Source organism: Otolemur garnettii, unplaced genomic scaffold (assembly GCF_000181295.1).
Source record: "Otolemur garnettii isolate 467f Iridium unplaced genomic scaffold, OtoGar3 scaffold00029, whole genome shotgun sequence".
In the NCBI taxonomy this organism is placed as follows: Eukaryota; Metazoa; Chordata; class Mammalia; order Primates; family Galagidae; genus Otolemur; species Otolemur garnettii.
In genome coordinates, this window is record NW_003852424.1 from 19,013,872 (window position 1) to 19,019,871 (window position 6,000).

Here is a 6,000-nt window from a genome sequence, read left to right on the forward strand (position 1 = left end):
GAAGTTCAAGGACATAGCCCTGGCTTCTGCTGGTTTTCATGCTTCAGCATAACATGCTGCAAAAGTAGAAGGGTTAGTGAGAGTGGACAGAAGAGAGGAAATGAAGCCAACTGACCCACTTTGTAACAATTCACTCTCAAGAGAAATAACTCAGTTCTGCAAGAAAACTGTTTTAATTCCTTTATTGGAGAGGTGTGCCATAACTCAAAAACTCCCACTATGCCCCCCTCCTAATACTCAGAAATTGAGGAATTAAGTTCAAAATACATAAACTTTTAAAGGACACACTCCAACCATAGCAGTACATTTCTTTTTCAAGAATGAGAGTAAAATGCAGACGGTTTACAGGAACAACATAGCAATATTGCCACTACCAAAGCTTTACTAAGGAATCCTTAACTTATACTTGAAGAATTAAATAAAATCTAGAAGGGATAAGCAACAAGAAAAAAATGAGAGAAAGTGAATTTTTAAATAGATACAGCTAAGTTAATATGACCTGTATAAAATAATAATAGCAATAATAATAACATGTATTTTGGGTGTGATTGAAAAATATCAGATGTTAAATACAGGATAAGAATGGTTTAACAGATGAGAATAATTTCAAAGTATTTAAAAATATTATAATGCATGGAGAAGTTATAAGGTAGATTAACTTCACAGTTGTAAAGTTAACTACAGATAATGCAACTTTTATAACTGGCACATAAAAACAATAGAAAAAATATAACATACAAATTAATGGAGTAATAAGTGGAAAATCAACAAAAGTAAAAATCCAAGTAAAAAGGCAAAACAGAAGAAATGTGGGAAACATACAAATCAAAGAGATGTTATAAAAAAGTCTAAATGTATAAATATTGCCATAATAATATGTTACAGCCTGAACATCTTCATCCAGGAACCACTAAATCACCAAGAACAAGCTTGTAGGTGTGCTAAAATCAGATTTATGGGTCAAGTAATGGAGGAAGGCCATTTAGGAAGAATCATGGACCGGCTCCTCTACAAAAGAGAGAAGGGAAGTACCTTTTATAAGGTGTAAGTTTCTCCTGTAAGATTCTGAGGAGAGTCCAGGGAGGAAAAGTTGGTCTTGGTCCTGGATTGGTTGCTGTTTCTTGGACAGAATTAGGATTTAGGAGAAGGATTAACTAAGGATTGAATACAGGCATGAGTTGAGAGTGGTTTAGCAATAGGCTAAGCCCTGTAAGAAGGGGATATAGCAAAGAAGACCTGAGGCATCACTGAAATGAAAGTAGAAACCACTCAGAGAGGGCTCTGTTTTAAAGTTGTTCTGTGATCTTCAAAGAAGCAATGTTTCCTGTTAACTTTCAGCCTTCTTTACCTGTGTATGTTCTCCCAAACCAAAAAATGAAGGTGCTACTTTTGTTTTTCTCTTTCGATACAAGCTGATTTTAATTTTTTTCAGTCCTGGACAGGTTTTGAATCTTTTAAACATCAAACATTGAAATAATTTTTTCTAAATGTTAAATACTTTAATTTTTACTATTAACTTATTTTTTATTTTTATTATATTATTTCTCTCTCTCTCTCTCTCTTTTTTGTAGAGACAGAGTCTCAGTTTATTGCCCTTAGTAGAGTGCCTTGGGGTCACACAGCTCACAGCAACCTCCAACTCCTGGGCTTAGGCAATTCTCTTGCCTCAGCCTCCCGAGTAGCTGGGACTACAGGCGCCCACCACAACGCCCAGCTATTTTTCTGTTGCAGTTTGGGCAGGGCTGGGTCTGAACCCTCTACCCTCGGTATATGGGGGTTGACGCCCCCCCCACCCCCCCAGTGAGCCACAGATGCTGCCCCTGTATTTTATTATTTTTTATTTTAGGTTAATGTGAGGGTACAAACAACTGGGTCATAATATTTGAATTTGTTAGGTAGAGTCCCTACTGTAGTTATGTCCCAACTTGAAAGGTGTGCAAACACCCCCATACCATGTCCATTCAGTGGAAGCACTCCACCCTCAACCCTCTTCCTTGCTACTCCTTTCCACAACATGAATTAAAATGAGTTTTTTCCCCTATGTGGGCATGCATTACATCATCTACTGGCTTCATATTAGAATTGAGTACATTGAATAAGTGCTTTTCCATTCTTGTGATACTTTACTAAGAAGGATGTGTTTCAACTCCATTCAGGTTAATACAAAAGATGTGAAATGACCATTTTTTATGGCTAAATAGTACTCCATGGCATGCATATACCACAATTTGTTAATCTATTCCTGAGTTGATGGGCATTTAGGTTGTTTCTATGTTTTGGTGATTATAAATTCAGCTGCAATAAACAATCTGGTGCAAATGTCCTTATGATAAAATATTTTTTTCTTTTGGGTAGATGCCTAGTAATGGGATTGCAGGGTAAAATGGGAGATCTAATTTGAATTCTTTGAGGATTCTCCATACTTCTTTCCAAAGAGGCTGTATTAGTTTGCAGTCCTGCCAACAGTGTAAACGTTATGCCCTCTCTCTACATCTGGGCCAGCATCTGTAGCTTTGGGACTTTGTGATGTAGGTTAATCTTACTGGGGTTAGGTGATATCTCAGGGTGGTTTTGATTTGCATTTCTCTGATTATGAGGGATGATGAGCATATTTTCATATGTTTCTTAGCCATTCATCTGTCTTCCTCAGAGAAAGTTCTCTTCGTGTCTCTTGCCCAGTGATATATGGGATTGTTAGTTCTTTTTTTTGTTGTTGTTGATTAATTTGAGTTCTCTGTAGATCCTAGTTATTAAGCCTCTGTCAGATTTGTAATATGCAAATATTCTTTCTCATTCTGAATGTTGTCTATTTACTTTAATTGTGTCCTAAGCTATGCAGAAGTTTTCACTTTAATTAAGTCCCATTTGTTTATTTTGTTGTTGCAATTGCCATGGAAGTCTTCTTCACAATATCTTTCCCCAAGATGAGATCTATAAGAGTTTTTCCCACACTGTATTCTTGGATTTTTATTGTTTCATGCCTTAGATTGAAATCTTTTGTCCATCTTGAATCAATTTTTGTAAGTGGTGAAAGGTGTGGGGCCAGATTCGGTCTTTTATGTGTGGTTATCCAGCTCTCCCAACACTATATTTTAAATAGGGTTTCTTTTCCCCAGTATATGGTCCTGTTTGGTTTATCAAAGATCAAGTGGCTATAAGATGTTAGCTTCATCTCATGGTTTTCTATTCAGTTCCAAATATCTATGTCTCTATTTTTGTGCCAATACCATGTTTTGATCACTATAGACTTGTAATAGCCTAAAGTCTGGTAGGGTGGTGTCCCTGAATTTGTTTTTGTTACTAAGAATTGTCTTGGGTATATGAATTTTTTCCTGGTTCCATACAAAATGAAGAACTGTTTTTCCCAAATCTTCAATGTATAATGTTGACATTTTAATGGGGATTACATTAAATATCTAGATCATTTTGTGAAGTTTAGTAATTTTAGCAATGTTCCTTGGTGCCTATAACTCAACCGGCAAAGGCGCCAGCCATGTACACCTAAGGTGGCGGGTTCGAATCCCCAGCCCGGACCCGCCAAACAACAATGACGGCTGCAACCAAAAAATAGCTGGGCGTTGTGGCGGGCGCCTGTGGTCCCAGCTACTTGGGAGGCAGAGGCAGGAGACTCGCTTGAGCCCAGGAGTTGGAGGTTGCTGTGAGCTATAATGCCATGGCACTCTACCCAGGGGGATAGCTTGAGGCTCTATCTCAAAAAAACAAACAAACAAACAAACAAACAAACAAACAAAATTTTAGCAATGTTAATTCTTCCCAAAGAGCATGGTATGCTTTTCCATCTGTTAATGTCTTCTGCTATTTGTTTTCTAAGGGTTTCATAATTCTCTTTGTTGATGTTCTTCATCTCTTTTGTTAGGTATATTCATAGATATTTCATTTTCTTTGAAGCTACTGTGAAGGTAATTGTGTGTTTGATTAGATGCTCAAATTGGCTTTTGTTGGCACATCAGAGGCTATTGATTTGTGGACATAACCTGAGACATTACTGGATTTCTTGATCACTTCCAGCAGTGGTTAGAAGTGAATTCTTGTGGTTGAGTCTTTAGGGTTCTCTAATTGTAAGATCATATGATTGGCAAAGAGCAAGAGTTTGACCTCATCTGCCTCTATTTTGATGCCCTTTATAGCCTTCTCTTGCATGATATTCTAACACTATGTTGAATAGTAGTGGCCATAAGACCACTTTGGTCTGGTTCCAGTTCTAAGTGGAAAAGCTTTCAGTTTTACCCAATTCAGTATAATATGAGTTCTGGGTTTGTGATGGTTGGCTTCAATCAGTTTAAGAAATGTGCCACCTATGCCAATTTTCTTAAGTGTTATTGTCAGAAAAGTATGTTGAATTTTATCAAATGCTTTTCATGCATCTATTGAGAGGATCATTTGGTCTTTGGATTTCTTCTATTGATAGGGTGAATTGCATTTATGGATTTGCCAACCAGCCTTGCATTCCTGGATGAAGTCTATTTGATTGTGAAGTATAATTTTTTTCAATCCATAGCTGTAATCTATTGGCTAAGATTTTATTGCATTTTTTTTCATCTGTATTCATTAGTGAAGTTGGTCTATAGTTCTTTTTAGTTGGGTCTTTTCTTGGTTTTGGTATCAGGGTTTGCTGATGTTTGCTTCAAAGAATGTGTTGGGGAAGATTCTCAGTTTTTTGGAATAATTTTTGAAGTAAAAGTATAAGCTCTCCTTTGAAGGTTTGATAGAATTCTGATGTGAAGCCCTCTGGTCTGGGATTTTTTGGTTGGAACATGTTTTATTGTTTCTTCAATCTCTGTGCTTGATATTGCTCTGTTCAAGAGATCGATTTTTCATTTTAAGTCTAGGGAGATAGTGTGATTGCAGGTATTGATCTGTTTCCTCCATGTTTTCAAATTTCTGGGCATAGAGTTTCTTGTATTAGTCAGAGGTAATCTCTTGTATGTCAGTAATTGTTGTTATTTCCCTGTTATAATTTCTGATTGAGGTTATTAGAGATTTTACTTTTCTATTTCTAGTTAATCTGGCCAAAGGTTTATTAACTTTAGTTATCTCTTGGAAGAACCAATTTTTTGTTTCATTAATATTCTGAAAGATTCTTTTGTTTCCAATTTCATTAATATCTGATTTGATTTGGTTAGTTCTTTTGTTCTGCTAGGTTTGGGATTAGATTGTTCTTTTTCCATTTCCTTAAGATGATTCATTAGGTTGTTGATGTGTTCTCTTTCTGTTTTTCAGATGTAGGCATCTAATGAGATAAATTTACCTCACAGGACTGCTTTTGCAGTATCCCACAAGTTTTGGTAACTTGTACCTTCATTGTTGTTATATTTGAGGAATTTAATAATCTTCTCCTTTATCTCTTCCTTGACCCAAATTTCATTCAGGGTTTTTTAATTTCCAAGCTTTTGTTTGGTGATGAACACTTTTGTGGAAGTTGATTTCCACTTTTATTGCCTTGTAGTCTGAGAAGATACAATGTATAATTTCAATTCTTTTGATTTTGTTGAGGTTTGATTTGTAGTGATGAGAAGACTCTATATTCCCTAGTTTGGGGATGGTGTGTTCTGTCTGTTTATTAAACTCATTTGTTCTTGGGTCACGTGTAAGTCCTTTGTATCTTTGTTTAGTTTCTGTTTAGCAAATCTGTCCAGTTCTGTCAGAGGGATATTGAAGTTCCTGGGTGTTATTGTGTTATAGGATATCATATTGCTCAGACCTATCAAGTCTGTTTAATAAATCTGGGAGCATTTAAGTTTGGTGGATACATGTTTAGAATTGAAATGTCTTCTCACTGTATTGTTCCCTTAACCCAGTATGAAGTGACCATCTTTGTCTTTTTTTATTATTATTAAAACATAGCTGTGTATATTAATGCAATCATGGGGGTACAATGTGCTGGTCTTACACACAATTTGAAATATTTTCATCAAACTGGTTAACATAGCCTTCATGGCATTTTCTTAGTTATTGTGTTAAGACATTTATATTCTACAC